Below are 17,216 nucleotides of genomic sequence, written 5' to 3' on the forward strand. Positions count from 1 at the left end.
CTCTTAAAATGAACTGCTATTACGCTGTTTACAGAACACAATCTGCCAAATTGGATCCTGAAATCACACAAGTCCCAATTTCCACATTTACCCACATCCTTTTTTACTGGCTTTGGAAAAGAAGTGTACACAAGTCTAATGAAAGACTGAAGTAAACAGTGACATGTAGGGGTGCGTGTGTGCTGTAGCTTGTTTACGTGTTGACTGATCCTTATTGTTAGTGGGGCAAAAGCGGGCTAGGTCTTCATCCACTTCTCCAGACTACCATAAAATCTCTTTCTGACTGAAAGAATCGGCAGAACACTTGCACAAACATGCCTTTTATGTCTTTCTTGGCCTCTGTTTCTCCTTTTAACCAGGTTCTGTTCACTTTCATTTCCTGTTTCTGTTTTTGTCTGCCTTCTGGAATGCATCTGGAATTCCTCTGTGTCTGTTACTTCAACATAAATAAAAGTTAGTCATCAGATTGAGAAATGGAAAAAAGAAGTCATATTTTGTTCCCACTGTGGTCCTATGCGTCTGTCCACTTACTGAATTGAAAACAAAACAAAACATTGTCTCCTCAGAGAGGCTTACTTAAACCAGACATCTGTTCTCCACATGAGATATAAACAAACCCAACTCTACTCACTGAAAACCAACAGGATTATTAAATATGGTCTAATTTCAAGTGGTAAAGTGTGTGTTTTTTTCTTCCTAGGATGTTAAGTCTGATTATAGACCGGATTACAGTGATGTTTCATTTTATCCATCTTTAATTTTCTTGTTGAGACCTAAATACATTTTGATATTGCATTTTGCAACTCAATATAGTGAAAGGTTGCGTGATGGTGACTTGTCCTTTGTTTAAAGATCAAGCAAATAGTCACATGATGTGCGTAAAGAAAATTTGGCACACGTTGTGTTTCGTACACCACCCATAATTGGGGAAGTAAGTCTCCTTTTCTTACAGCTTTGTGACAGAATACAGTTTTATCTTTGTGTGATGGCTTGTACCTTGTGACAACTGCCGATGGTTTGAATACCAGAGTACACACCGAGCAAGACTTTGTTTCATTGCCTTATTAGCAGTATCAGACCACCCACTGGAACTTAGACGAATAAAAATCCCATTTCCTCCCTTTCTATTGCTGGTATTAAGAGCTGAGGATTGTGCTATTTCCTGAGTGCCAATGAAAAAGTCACTCAGTGTGTGAGCAGTTAAAGCCCTCTCAGTGCAGCCAGAGCGAAGCCCCCCTTCTGTATGCATCATCCTAGTCCGCCTGATCGATTCAGTGTTTGCACTGTCTTGTCTAAGTGCGAGCCCACACTGTCCACTCTGCCCACAGAAAATAATTTGGACTTTTACCAAGGTAGCTCGCCTCCCCGGGCTTCCTTAGTACATTGCCACAAGTACACAAACATATACAAGCATAGAGATTCAACTCACACTCTTTCAGCCAAAGGGAGCTTGGTAGCCAAGGCGTGGATCCATGAATTCCTCATAACACAATCTGTTGGCTGATCAATAATTCAATTTTACCTGTGAGCAAGCATGTCTGGATCCAATCTCACCTGCACCTCTTTTGGCTTTTTTTTTTTTTTAACAAGGTGAGTGTTGTGTCCTTGAGCTGTGCTCTGTCAGTGTGACTCTGTCTTACCTTGTGTGTGCTGATGAGCTGGCTTCAGTTAATGCTTAGGCAGTGCTTTGAAAATACTTTCTTTCTGTTTCCACTTTCCCCTGTGCCTGTGTGTAAGTGCAAGAAGCCTTGGCCACTGTGGATTGTGGTGTTCATTATTTCACCTGTATACATCCCTCTTGTGTGCTTGTGACCACAGCTTCATGTTCATGTGGAGGTGTTCATTTACATTTCGAGAAGTTGTTGTGTGAATGTATGTGTCTAAGTGGGATTTGCCTCCACCTTGGGGCGCCTTGACGAATCAAAGGCATGGATCTCATTAAAAGATATAGAGCCTGTGGAGAGGTCAGTAGCTAAGTTCTCTGATTAGTCGGATCCAGCGGGTTGCTTTGCTGTTGTGTTTGGTGGTGGTAGTGGGGGGTTGTTCTCATTAACATGCCCCCTTATCCTTCCCTAGCTAACACCTTTCAGGTTCTCTACCCAAAACTTTTTCACCACAGAACTCTGCTTCATCTGGCGGGGTCAAGGGCAATGCATTACAGTTATGGATTTACCCCCAGCAGCAATTGTCTGGCCCTCTCTTTCTCCCATACTTTCTGTCCCAGCCCTAGTGGGCTGCATATTTAAAAACCTTTTTTTTTTTTTTATCCTGCTTTGAGTGTATTATCAAAGGAACATTCAGTTTTCATTCCAGTCGCAGCTTCTCGAGGTGTATATCAGGCTTCACCAATGACCCAAAGAAGCTTTCTAGGTTGTTAGTAACTCGTTCCAAAGCGTGGACTCTTATCAGAGCCAGTAACCATGAACCAGGAATGACTTGGAGCCAAGGGCAAAGTGTGTGTGTGCGACATACAACTGTGAATTTGACAGACAGGACACGTCTTAGGGTTGTCTGACTTTGGACAGTTTCTCCCCTTTATTTCTGAATGGCCCTTTCTTCTACTCTGGGAGGCTTGTCCCATGTGTGCCTTTCAGTTTAATGTCCTTCCAGATAAAACAAAGCAAGTAAACTTCCCCTTTGTTTCTCTCCCTCCTCCTCTCGCTGATAACCACACTATCTAAAAGTTGGCCCTGCCGACACTCTCTGTCAATTCACTGCTTCTGCCCCCACCTCCCCATCGTCTTGCTCTGTATGGTGGGGCATATTGTATGTAATCAGTAGATATGTTGTGGTGGGGGTTTCATTCTTCTTTCCTTTTCTTTTTGTGGAAGTGAGTGTGGAGGAAGCAGACTAGTTCGTATCTGCTGACTGTCACTTCCATTAAGTGTGCTGTCCTCAGCCTGCTTCCTTATATGCCCAGAACCAGTTCTTGTAAGCCCCTTTTGTTCAGTGTCCACCTCTTTAATTTAGAGTCGGTTTCACCCAAGTTTTTCACGTAGGAATTCAGATCTTTCTAAAGGTTGACTGTTACCACTACACAAACGAATTAGGAATACAGCTTTTGTTATGGTTGTCAAAGTATCTTGGTGTAAGGGTTGGGTATTAGTATCTGATTAAATAAAGATGGAGAGTCTTCATATTGTATTGGATGGTTCACAGTCTGACAATCTTAAGTTACCCGTATTTTCTGCACTATATAAGTCCATCAGTCGGTCGAACTTTAATAACTGCTTCCACAGTAACTCTAGAACTTGTTTGTAACACATTACGTTAGAAATGTTTGCATAGTTACAAAACCCGTAACTCCCAACCCTGTTTCCAACACGTTAAAAAAAAAAAGTTTAAACAAACAATACTGTGACTTTGCTAACTCCAAAGGCTTGTAGGTATGCTTCATTGTGTGGAAAATAATAAAAGGGGTGAAAAATGTTGACACATTACAATTATAAGAGTTTTTGTTAGTGACTGACAGCAAAAAGCTCTGCAGCCACATTTTAGTTGTTTTTGTTTACATATCTTTGCATTCCCCAGACAGTGTTCTACCATAAATTATGGTCTCAAAGGGTCTTTGCTTAACACAGTGCAAGTGGCTTTTTTAAAGGGCAGAATTGTGTCTATGGTTGTTGATGTCTGGTTTAGCAGAATAATCCGTACCCTAATTAGCAAAAGTCAGTTCAGAATATCAATTATAGGTTTTAGCTTATCAGCACACAGAGAAACAATTATTACTGATTGTGATTTTTCCATCTCTCTTGGTGCTGATAAGTTGTTTTGCTTATAAATCACTGCAATTTCCCTAACCCAAACTTAACTTGCAACCCTCCAGTGTTCTTATTAGGAATGTGCTGTCTTTTGTGAATGAGTCAATCATGAGTGTCTTGCATTTGAGGCTTAAAACACTATGGTGTTAGCCAAAGATCTGTTGCTTTCTGTTAGAATTTTTGGTTTCATCCCAGTCTAGGCACGCTCACTGCTCTAATATGCCAAAAATCTTCAAGATACTGGTTCAAACTAGAGCTATGCCTTAATACTGCACACTCATCCTACTAGTTCTACCCATTCATTTATATTTGCCAGCTTCTGTTTGTTTTTCTCTCTGTCAAACACCCTAACACAAACACTCTCTTGAGCATCCCGTGAGTATGAGAGCACAATGCTCTGGAGTATTTCTTCTCCTCTGGCTGGGGTAATGACATGGTTGTGGTCCTCTCTGCGGTGGCTGTGTAACATCAGATCTGCTTTACAACCGGACCTCTCTGTCTGTTTATATGCTGTGATGCCGCATGTGTTCTCATCTGGCAACATGCCATCAGTTCAGACACGCTGTCATCACCACTGTTCATCCAAAGCAGCCCAGAGACAGTTTAGCTGCACCTCATCTCTTTCTTTCTGCTTAAGCTTATTTCTTGTCTGATTAAAATGTTTTTCCACTTCTTCTGCCATGTTTGGAAATGATTTGCCAGGCTTGATTGTTTCTGTGATATGATTAGGATGTGATTCTTTTACAGTTTCTGTAAAGTAGTTTGCATTTTCTGGCTGGTCTGTTCCAACTTGGGAAAGGGTGCAGTGGAACCAATTATAGCAATGGGTTTTGTGTGCAGAAAGCGTGGTGTGGCCATAGTGGGTGTGATGGTTTTTTAATGGGACAGAGCCAGAGTCACAGATGTAAGGGCTTGTTGTTTTTGGTGATTGCAATGGTCAGCGTGCAATAGGTGAGCCAGCAAAGCACAGTCTACTTGAGTCTGTGACTGATTGTTAAGCTCAAGCAGCACTCAAAGCCAGATGGTTTCGCAGCAGTATTTTTAAATCACTTGTTTGTTCCACTGATTTATAATTGAAATGTGAGTCACATTGCCAAGTTTTTTTTTCCCCCACAGAAAAAAGGCCTGTGCAGTTGGGGTTATGTGCCCATTTCTCCATCTGTAGCAGTTGTAGAAGCGTTGTTTGGCTGATAGAGTCGTGCACTTTGCAGAAAAAGTGAACAAAGTTGTATTGCCCAAAAGCCACAGTTGATTGAGTTTCCTCTCACAATGGGAGTTCAAAGCAAAACTCATCACATTGAAGGTATCCTTTGATTTTATCGTGTGAGTGATGAAAGTCTTGTTTCGTCCCTGTCTTTCCAGCAGCAGCATGTGATTCTGGATCTGCAAGACGCTGTGTGGTAAATGATATGGCTAAAGCTATTAACTAGATCTTTGTTTATACTGCTGGCTCTTCTTGATAGCTGAAGTGTTTTCTGCTTAATAACCATCCTATCATATGCTGTTGTAAGAATGCACATTCATCTAAATACTCACTTTACTTCAGCTCTTTGAAGCAGCACACATAAATCCACAAGAGGTTTGATCAGCTAAGAAATTAACAACAGAGGGCCAGTTTGCTCGTTTTTTAGCTCAGCGTGGACTATCAAAGACATGATTTGTATTCGTACTGCCTAGCACTCGCCATTCTGGACAGGGGGTTGTTATCAGAAGGCCTGAATGAAACAGCTGCCTTGCAGTTCTACCCAAAGCTCTCTTCAAGCTCTTCTACACCTTTGAAACTGTTGTGTTCGGCTTGTTTTGTCAGACGCCGCTTTCTTTTGGCTCCTGACTCTAATCCAGTCTCATCGTGTATTCTGAACCTGGTTTTTAATGCGTCAAGGCCCTCTTATAACTAAGCAGTGTTACCTGGATCTTACCAGCCAACTCCTTGTCTCACAACACCTTTCCATGGTGGTCAAACCATTTTGGGGATAAGCTAAAACCCATAGAATTTGGTAGTACCTACCACATCTAAAGTTTTTATGACTAGTGGGAATCAGAAGATAGCCTTAGAGGGATGCTGCCATGAATTCTGCACCTCACATCTATTTTGTTGTTCTTATTTTGCCCTTTTGCTGCCCTTGAATTTCTGAGTTGCTACTGAAACCATGCACACGCATCAAGTTGTCAGCTTATGTAGCCACTAACAGCCAGCTCATGTACATCGCCTTTATTTGGGATGTCACCTGCTTCCTACCCTGTCCATGCTAGTCTGATCCAGGTCAAAAACCGCCCCTCCTCCACATCCTAAAACCTGTCTGTTTGGTTGTAAATCAGTTTAAGCCTTTTGTTGAGCAAGGCATTAGCCTACTTTTGTGGATATTGGTGCTTTGTCATTTAAACTTAGGAATGTCCAAGGCAGATGGGTTATTAAACAGACAAGTTAATGTAATCCAGCATAGTTTTGTTTTGGAGGGGGATTTGCTCAAGAACCTGAGTGAAATTAAAATGCAAAAAGCTTAAAATCTTGCACGTCTGTACATGTTTGCATGCACCGACTCTAAAAGCACCACACCTCCTGAGCATGTACCCCTTTCAAATAAAAAACCCAAACAAAACAAAAGTCCTCGGAGCCATCTCATCTCTAGCTATGTCTCTACTAGCAGGGCTTCTATCAGCAATTTGGAGTGCAGCTGTAGGCTGGTGTAATGATAGCTTTTGCAAGGAGGGCAGAATAAAAAAAAAAGCCCAGCTGTTTGCTCACAAAGTACGAGACTAAAAAGTCGGGAAGAGGAAGATGAGGAGCTTGAAAGCATCACTAGCCTTCTATTGTGCAGCTGCAGTGTCATGCTGCTTGTGAAGGCAGTCCTAACAAAAGCTTCAGCGCGTGTAGCAATAAAGATTAATTGGTTGCTGTTTGCTCTTAGTCTCATCATCACCTGCAGCAGAGAAGGTAGGGAATACAGAAAGAAACATGTCGACTAGTTTCTGGGGGGGATAAAAAGGTGTTTTTCTTTCTTCCTCATCGCCATTGACTGACAAAAACTTTCTAGTCAAACCTTCGGCTGCTGTAAAAGGAAGCAGATATGTTGATTTATGCTCACCTGGTGAAGTTGGCTGGGTGACAGCTTATCAGCTCTGATTACACTCTGGACATGGTTAACAGCCCATTTAGAGGTGGTGTTTGTGCATATACATGGATGAAAATGAGTGTGTGGTTCACCACTGTCCACACTTATCTGCTTGGTTTTAATTAGTTATGGCTGGCAGAAGAACAGACCAGTCTCTCTGGTGTTTAATAACAGCTGAGACGCTGGACATTTATCATAGTGTCAATTCAGCTGAGGGACTGTATGTTGATTGGACAAAATTGCTTTAAAGAGCCACTCTGATAAAAATCGTGTTTTTTGTTTTTTTAAACTTTGCTCTTGTGTCAATTTTCTCAAGATGGACGACATTTGCAAACAAAAATAAACTTAAAATTTAGTTTCTGAGACTTTCATTTTTCAAATTGTTGTAAATTTAAGATTAGACCAAAAATACCACTGGAAAAGCTTGTAGCTGTGATGTAGATGCTACAATCAGTAGTCCCCATGCTCCCATCCACTTGTAGACGACTAAATCTATGTACTTTTCCTTATCGGAGCTTGAATCTGGCAAAAAACTGTACAGTTGGGTAGCTCCAATATTGCTTGCTGTTTTTGTTGCACCTGTCATGTTAAGTTGGCGTTGTAAGGGGTTGTAAGCTTGCGGGAGAGTGATGATGATGGAAAATGGGGGCGGGCTTACTCTGTGCCAACAGTTCTGCCCACAACTCTGAGCGAGGGGAATTTCTAATTACCAACTGCCTTTTTGCAGAAATTATGTACTAAAAAAACAACTCAGTTATTAATTTAGGCTTAATGTAATTAAAAGACCACTGGAAACACTTTTAAAATAGATCAAAATATGAGTGGAGTGGGAGTTTTAAGTGACTGAGCTATTTAGTTTCTCAAATAGCTACAAAAAGGTTTTTGTCTACAATACATGCAGAGGCAAGTTGAAACAGGGTTGCAAAGAATGTCTGTGCATACATTGGTGTTCTTTCAGCCATTCTCTTGTGTTTTCGGCTTTTTTTTCCATTTTTATTGTATGAAAATGCAATGTGTTTTACTAAAATCTATCAGCTTTAAAGTTTTTGCTTGTTTTTTTTTTTGTCTTACTCTCCTTATTTTTTGATTAGCCTTTGTAATATAAATCCCAGCTAGTTTGGTTGTTTCCTCAGTAGGATTTAGTGAGTAACCCTTTGGACCTAACAGACTCTCTCGTCTGTTTTTCCCTCTGAAGGCAGTGGTTTCTAATCAGACCAGGGGATTTTTACTGTTAAAGTGACCTGAGCTGACATGCACCATCTCCTCCCTCCACCTACCCTCCGCCTCATCCCCTGTTCAATCCCCTCACGCATGTGAATGTTACCTGACGGGACTCATTTGTCAGGCCCCCTCCCTAGTCTTCTCTCCTGTCTAGTTGCCTGAGCCACCTGATTCCTCTTGCCTGGTGTTCTGCCAGTGCGAACCAAGCTGCAGGAAGTGTTGTGTGCGTGTGTGTGTTTGTGCAGACATGGAGTCTGAAGAGACAAAAACCCATCTGAGCAGAGCAGAGAGCACACAGGTGCAGCTCTTCTTGCTGCCTGAGGGATAACTGTCAAAGTCTCTCCATTCTGTCCATCTTTTTGAGTGTTATCCCCACTGTGGTTTCAGACTGTCTTAATCTAATCTTACTCAAGTTTAGCTTAGCAAAAAAAAAAGGTGTTCCCAAAAGACACAGTATAGCTGCCTACTATGAGTATCTCTCCAGGTGCTCCTCTCAGTGTTGGTAATAATTAGTTGTTCTGTTTTGAAGTGGTATGTAGATTATGTTTGTGTCGTACTATTTTTAATAATAAATAAAGGTTCCCCCGAAATCCGTAATATAGTTTTTCCTTACTGAGAAGGAGGGTCTAAGGGCACGATGCCCAGTTTACGGTAGTCTGTTTAATTTAGTTTAGGAATGACTGATTTTATGTTTTGTACAATTACTGATGGGAAGTCAGTTGAGACAACAATGTTGTAGTAGTATTGGGCTATATAAATAAAATTGAACTGGATTGAATTGAATTATTTCAGTGCATGGCAGAAGGTCATAATAAATGTGGTGTTCAAAAGAAACGGTAGCATGGCTAAAGTGGCCTCAGGCTGCTTTTTCCAAGCTGAGTCAAAGCAGAAGGACTTCGTAAGAGTGAAACGGGGATTCCCCTAGGTGGGAAATTTTGGACTTCTCCGCAGTGCTTTACAGCCTCCTATTCCCTCATTCGGTTTCACAGCAACTTCCTTCTGTTGGGATTGGCTTTCTGATTCTGCTCACCTGTGGGGGACACTTAGATTTTTCCAACCAGACTTTACCAGATTAAATGGAGCCAGTCCAGGCCCTATGGACGCATGGCTCCTAGCACATTTGTGTTCTCATTGTTCTTTGCAGCACTCCTTTTATTTTTGTTTTCTCCCCTTTCCTTTGTTTGTGTTGCACTTCAGCTCGGTATCTGGCCAACGATTGATAAGACCCAATCCCTGACAATGTTTGGCACGTGCCACAGGATTGGTGGCAGCAGTGCTCCTACATTGTGGAGTGTGTGTGTCTGTTGAGGCTTTAGGAAGAAGATGGGATGCAGCTAATGTCATTGTTTATCTACCTTTCCTCTTCCAGATGGTGCTCAGAAGAAAGAATAGGATTCCTGACATGCTCAGGCCTTATCGCACTCTCTTTCCTCAATCTGCCTGTTCCCTCTATTCCTCCCATGGCTCTGTCTGGTCTGGTGATTTAGTTTCAGGACCAGAATGTGCAGCATGGGGTGCAGCAATAGCCAAGAATGCGCAGTGGGACTTTAAAGAAAACACTTGAAAGTCAGGTGGTTGTTCTTGATTATGTGGAAAGAGTTGGTGTGAGAACATATGTGCTTTCAGATTGTAGTGCTGAGGTTACAGCACTTTGTGAATCTAAATTATACTGTTCAAAAGTGCGAGTATGACAACACCTTTGAAACACTCAACACTTTTTCCCATTTATTTTTAAGTCAGTAAATCATACAAACTTGTCTCAGACAACAATTGAGTTTGCTGGCCTCGGTCCTCTTGATCGGCTACATTGATGGATGGTCAATTTCAGCAACCAGAGATAATCACAGCATGTCAACCTCTACCGATCCAAACTCTTATCTGTGTCTGCCTACTGCCAACATACCACAAATGACCACAGGGACATGCTTTTTTTACAATCAAAAAAAGCAAAAAAAACCCTGGGGAGGTGGTATGGTATAGAAGTCATTTAGTTTTTGCAGCATTGTGAGAGGTTACCGGGATCACTGGGACTTTTTTTAAAACTTTTCCTGAAAATATATCATCTCTGTGATAAGCAACAATGTAAAATATGACATTGTTTTTAATTAAAGGTTTTCCTTGCTTAAATTTTATGTTTTTGCATGACCTTGTCAGAAGTATTTGATTGTAAGCCTTTCCAACAGAGAGCTCCAGCTGCAGCTAAGAGGGTTGGGTTGTTTCCCAACACTAATGTCCGGTCTTGATCCCTTACCCTTTGATAACCTCACTGAATGTAACAAGCATATAAACTTGGAAAAAGTGTTGTATATCTACACTGTACATAAATTTAAATGGAACACTTTTGCTTTTGGTGCCATTTGTCATGAGATGAACTCAAAGATCTGAAACGCTTTCTACAATCACAAAATAACCATTTCTTATATATTGTTTACAAATCTGTCTGTGATAGTGAGCACTTCTCCTTTGCTGAGATAATCCATCTCACCTCACATGGATGTGAGGTGGAATGTGTGCTAGATCAAGATCCTGATTAGACAGCATAGTTATTGCACAGGTGTGCCTTAAACTGGCCACAATAAAAGGCCATTCTGAAAAGTGTCTAGGGACTCAAAAAAACCCAGCCAGTATCTGGTGTGATCACCCAAGGTGGTGTGGTTATGTGATGGGCAGGTGTATGTTATGGAGGAAAACACAGGTGCATTTGATTGATGGCATTTTGAATGCAGAGACACCGTAACAAGATTCTGAGGCTCATTGTTTGTGCCATGCATCCAAGAACACCACCTCATGTTGCAGCATGATAATGCAGGACCCCATGATGCAAGGATCTGTACTTAATCTTAGAAACTGAAATCATCACAGTTCTTTCACGGCCAGCATACTCACCACCAGACGTGTCACCCATTAGGGGGGTTTGGTTTGCTCTGGATCAGCGTATATGACGGCATGTTCCAGTTCCTGCCAACTTTGCACAGCCATTTGTAGTGTACATATCCTCCTATTTATTATGTTTGTGGGATTAGGTTGATTTAGTGAGTCATCCCAGGGCTATGCAGTGCACTTTTTAAGACCTCTTACTTTAGAGTCCCCATCCATTCACATCAAGTATGACCAAATAAGATTATCTCTCCTGAGTGTTTATTGCAACAATTGACAATCACGAAAGTCTTACTTCTCTCATCTGCTCTTCTGTCCCAAAGGTCTTTGGCGGGGTTATTTTTCCCTGAATGAGCTGCACTAATTGCGGCCTAATGGCGAGCTGTTATAGCTTAGAGTGGTAAAAAGCAGTTGGTTGGTGAGGGTTGCTGCCTTTCCTGTACGGGCTGATTACACTGTCTAGTTAATGCACCCTCCTCAGATACAAATGGAGGGTGGTTATTGCATCAGGGGAGACAGTCGGCCTGTCAAAATCGTGCTATCCAGCAGACAAGAGAGAGATAAAGAGAGATGGAAAAGAGTGAGAGGGAATATATTCTGGAGAGCCAATTTCACTGAGGGGATAGACGTGTAGGGGTGCAATTATGAAATATAGCTTTCTGTTTCCATAATGACCTTCTCTGACGCTATATATAGGACAGTGTAAATGATTTGAAGAAGGAACCACTGTGTCCTATAAGATTATGACCTATGGATTCTTACAAATAGCACAGGCTGTCCCCACTGAAAGATTGCATCCTCCTGCCACTATGTTGAATAAGAATGGCCATAGTGACAGCTGAGGACGAAACACACTAGGGCAGCGGCACAGTTTTTCTCCAAGTCGTTGTTCTTTTGCCACTGTTGGTCACTTCCAGTTTTCTTTGCCTGGCATGTTTGTGTGGGAGTACGAGCCTGTGTACCTCTGTTGGAAATTTTCACAGGGAAACTGGGAACTCTCATGTGGGCCGACTTTACTTTTAACATAATTAATCACCAGAGGAACACATGATTTTTTTTCAGCTCAAGATGCATTTTCTTGAAAAGAAAAAAATAATCCCTCTCAGCACAACGTTTGCTGCTTGTCACACACGAAAGCCCAGCAAAGCCTCAGCCTCAGCCCTGCTGGCCAATGTATAAAACACCCACATTTGCTGCTGGGCTGCTTACTATGCATCTGTCTGGATGGGTTCTCAGAGGCAGTGCAAACCAGCTGCTCCACCACCACTTGAGCCAAAGCTGGAGGTAGGAGAAAGGGTCACAAATTAAAGGAGCCCTTTTTGACCCTGTGATATGAGAAAAGGACTCTAGTGGAATCTTATGCTGCTATAAACCAGGAAACATCTGAGTTAAAAGCATAACAAGCTACTGAAATATTCATGCTGAACCACTTATCAGTTGCAAATGTATATATTATATTCTATAATAACTAAAGAGCCCAGATTTATGTCGAGAGTCATTACCCTTCTTAGGTTTTGCTGTGTACCATTAGAGGCATGGGTCCAGTGCACTTTTATTTTGGCATCAGGAAATATTTTCTTTAGTTATTTTTGTTCCATGTCTAAAGCTATGTTAACACGGCCCTCACGAACAAGCGTCAAGCGACTACTTCCAATAAAACTCCACATAAAGTCCTGTGCGTTTTGGGCTTCTCTCACGTTCACGCATAGCTACGCATGTTTCTACCACCATTTTCAGGCTTTATGTACAAAACACTCGGCCATTGAACGCGTGTTGAAAGTTAAACCAGGTTGAACTATGAGCATAGGGGAGACGATTAGGTTGATATTTCAGACAAATTGTGCTTCTTGTGGTACAAGCACCAAATTTGGCATGCATGTACCTTAGGTTCCTGTCTTTCAGAAAAGACACAAGACAAATCCAAAACGACGGCCATTTGTGTAGATGGTGGTCATGCACTCAATTGTTACAAAAATCTTCTGGGCTTTCATGCACAAAACAGTCTTTGAATTTGAGGGGTACCTAGAGAATACATTTGTGTGTAAATTTACAGAAATATTGCATACATCTTAAGATCTCTGATTTTCTCTGGGCTAAAGTGCTTTTCTGAAAAAGGGGCCCCTAGGGTAAATCCATGCCAAATTTGGTGCTTGTTCCACAAAATCAGCGACTCAGATTTGGTAGTCACATATGGATGGTGTCCTTTTTAATTCACGGCAGTGCCAACTGTTTGAAAATTGAATATGAAGGAAAATGAAAAATTGTGGTTTCTGTCTGGCTGGAATTATATGACACCAAGTCTTTCATTTGTTCGATTAAAGCTGTGAAAAAAAATGGAGAAAAATAAGCAAGATTCGCACCGCTTTGACATTACACACCACCTCATCCAATTGTAGGTGGTGGATATGTGCAAGTATTGGGAAGTGACTCTCCAGTGTACACACCATGGGCTGCACGGTGTTCAAGAGTGCGCATCAAAAGCCCGGTATGAACATAGCATAAGATCTTTGTTAGAACTCTTCAGTAACAATAGCATCAGCAACAACAGCCATTTGATGTCAGACGCAGTGAATGAAATGACTATTTTCCAGTAAAGTAAAAGTTCATATCTCAATTTTAACTCGGTTTCTTGCTCAACTTAGAAATCATGGAATTTTTAAACACAACTATCAGGGAGGAAAGTTCTTGGAAAGCCCCCTGCTGTGGTACAAATTTCTCCTTTTTTTTTAAATTTTAGAACACAAATGAAAATAAACAAGTGTTTAAAAAAGACATAAAATAAGACGGTGTGCATGAAAAGGAGTGGGTTGAAGAGAAATCTTGTATGACCCCCCCCCCCCCCCCCCTTTTTTTTTACAACACCTGATGTGCGTGCTTCTATTTGCAGTTTTGTTCTAAACATTCACATTATATTCTGAACAGCATTTTTATTGATCATTTTTTGCCTTGTACAGTTCCATCACTGACATCTTGTAGGACTTTTTTGAATGCATGTGAACTTTTGGTTTGTTTTAAACCTTCGTCCAATTCGTTCCATAAATCCACACCACAAATTGATAAGCACATTTTCTGTTTTGTTGTAGAAATGCACTGCTTTTTGAAGTTCAGTGGATTTCTTAAATTATAACTCCCATCTCTGTCCTTGGACATATGTTGAATGCACAGCCATGCTTAACTCAACTTGCCTGACATCTTGATTGTCTGCAGGAAATGGTTGGATCCTGAACGCTTTCACTCCATGGACAGTTTCCTAGAGATGCTACTGTTGGCTCCCAGTGGTGCTCTTACAGGCAGTAGATAGTTAGTCTGCTCCAAGTAGTGACAGTAGTCCCTCCTGCAGATAGAGTAGAAAAAAACAAGATGGCTGCCAAGTATTTTCAACACATGAGTGCCTTGTCGGTAGGTCATTCAGGAGGTAATGAGGTGAAACGCTGGTAGAGCAGCAACTGTCAATCACCACCGACATTGTTGGATTATAATGAGGGTTGTGCATGAACACGTTCATAACTAGGCAACTTAGAAGAACTGGAATCTTTAGACTCTTCCAACGTCTGTCTGTCTTTTTGCTATCTCCATTTTTTTTGGTCCATTTTCCTATTCCGAACAAGGCAAGCAAAATTAGCCATGGACCATTTCCCAAGCATAATCCAACATCTGTCTCCTCATGTCTCTGGTTTTGGCATGAAAACACTCAATCTCCCTCTGCTTCTTCTCTCCCTCCACCACCCATCCTTTGGTAGCCGTCACAGGCGCTGAACGATTTCCTCTCACTGGGAGCCTTCTTCGAGTCACTGTGGCAGTGTCAAACGAGGCTCCTATTTAAGCTCATTAAATGTTTCCAAGAGAATGGGAAATCAATGGTGCATACCGGTGCGCAAGAACTTTTCTCTTAATTTAATTTCCCCTCCACTATATCTGTTTGCAGATCCTCTCCCCCCTTCCTCTCATCATTCTTGTTTGGCCTTCCGAGCTTGTCATTCTCTTTTAAGTGGTGGAGGTGATGATGTGAGATATGTGTGGCATTGTGGAGGAGGCCAAAAACTGTTGCCTTCAGAAACTGTTGCAGATTTGTGTTTGTGTCAGGGACCTTGGTGCGAAGCTGTCCAGATAATTTAGTGTTGTTTAGCACTTGCCACACAGATTGCAATTGACTTGGAAAGTTTTCTATACACTGACCACAGTCGTTGAATTTGAGGCTTTTGTTTTTGGGCGTGCTGTCAGGAAACATGCTTCCACTGAAACAGAATGTTGTGGAGAAAAGTGGGGGAGTGTAGCATGCAGATTTTTTTAAAACCAAGATTATTTCTATTTAAATGACACTGCTTTCTTAAGCAGACCTCCTTTCCATTTTGGATTTTGCTCATTTCCTGTTTTGGCCGTCTTTTCTTTGCTCATCAGAGGGGGTTTTTCTTATACTGAAAATGCTTATATGTGTGTGCGCACGCATTCTTGTGTGTCCTTATGTGTTCATGTCTGGCAAAGCTTTGTGCTGTTTGAAACTATGCCTGGGGGTTTAGTCCCACACCTTCTCTTGAGCTTCTGTAATTGCTCTTTTGGGGCCCTTTCTCTGGCTCTGAGCCTGTCACCATCACTCTCTCTGTCTTCCTGCCCTCCTTCTACCTTCTTTTTTTTTTTATTTTGCCCTCACTCCCTGTCTTTTCTCCCTGCATGGCTCATTATGGCTGATTCCCACCTGCCCATTCAGGGAATTCTCTCTTTACACACATACACACCCACAGATGCATTGAGGGCCACTCAGCAGTTTTCAGATCTACTTGTCGCTTGGACAGTTTGCGTCCTATCTCCTGAAAAACAGCTTTGCAAATGCTGTTTGGCCAAGAAACGGAAACAATGGTGCCATCATTTTTTGCCCACTGTTTTTCTCATCTCTTTTTTGTGGTTTCTGGGACATAGTTTTAAATTTGGAGCCCTTCAACACCAGCTCATGCCTTTTGTACACTCTAGTCTCATCTGCAAGCTCTTAACCACAGGCTACTTTTCCATTTCCATCCCACTCTTCTCTTTGTCATGTCACCCGGCAGCCCCTTCCATGCCTGTTTCTGGGCTAGCGGGCTTACTTTGAAGGATAATGGATGTGGCCAGTTGCAGCTGCTCAGCAGCAGGACACTATCACAGGAGTTATCTGAGGACCTGAGAGTGGCCCGTGATGAATGGCTTGGATCTGTGTGTCTCCAACGATCAATAAGCCACTAGCACCCAGATGAGCTAGATGCCTTCTTGTACTCAGTACCTCCTCCCCATCCACTCATATGTCTCCCTCTCATAATTTTGTGTTACATGTTTGTGAACTTTTCTCTCCAAATGACGTCCTGAATTGACCCATTGATCTTTCTCTCCTGACTTGTTTTAAATAAAAGGACCAATGTCTCCTCTCCACCCAAGCATATACGCTTTCTGACTGCAGATAGCGCTAAACAGATGTGAGTTGTGGCTCACAAATATTACTTTAGCCTGGTCGAAAGTCTGTAATCTGAGATGTGGACTGTGGAAAACAAGGGAGCATATGTATGAAACTGCTACCCCCCATTCTGAAACGCCCCTGAGGTTTACATGGCAAAGCCAAAGCAAGGCAGAGGTCCCATGTTCTAAAATGAAGTCAAACATGCTCATATTTTTCAAAGTAGAATGCTCCAAGGGCTCTTTAAACTCAGGTTGTACTTAAGCGCCTTAAGCAGCCCCACCCAGTCTAAAAAAATTGCGTTTGTCTTAGTGTTGAGCACACATTTGAGTCTCTTTAGATCACCATCATTTGAGAATTGCTTCTGCAAAGGAACAGTTGGTGAGATGTAGCTACAGGATGAGTTAGGGTTTGGATTTGTATGTTTCTTTGTAATTGTAAATGGTGGTGAAAATGGGACTGGAGATACCACCTCCTTTTTTTTCATTTTACTTTTTTCTCTCCTCCTGGAGCTTTGAGATTAGTACATCTTCGTCTCCTCACCCTCATCTTTCATTTCTCCTCCTATTTTGCTCCAATCTTTCTCTTGATCTGCTGTTGTCTCTGTCACCGAGAGCAGACTCCCAGGCTGATAATTGCATGTCTGGTGGCCACCACACCTGTTGCTGTCATTACAGCTGTGTTTGTGAATAGGGGAGAGCTTTGCCCCTTGGTCCCTGTGAATCTAACCCCTACCAGCACCACCACCACCTTTGCTGCAGGCATAAACCAATGGGGATGTGAGACTTTTCATTTAGTTGGTGTGTACGTGTGTGTAAGACACTC

General features: G+C 41.9%; 1 protein-coding gene across 2 annotated transcripts in view; it reads left to right on the forward strand.

The window, feature by feature from the left end:
- Positions 1-17,216, forward strand: part of plxnb2b (plexin b2b) — a 121,093-nt gene that overhangs the window by 7,719 nt on the left and 96,158 nt on the right. The gene's annotated exons all lie outside the window — the stretch shown is intronic.

Source organism: Oryzias latipes, chromosome 6 (assembly GCF_053564925.1).
Source record: "Oryzias latipes strain Hd-rR chromosome 6, Olatipes_Hd-rR_3.1".
Lineage (NCBI taxonomy): Eukaryota > Metazoa > Chordata > Actinopteri > Beloniformes > Adrianichthyidae > Oryzias > Oryzias latipes.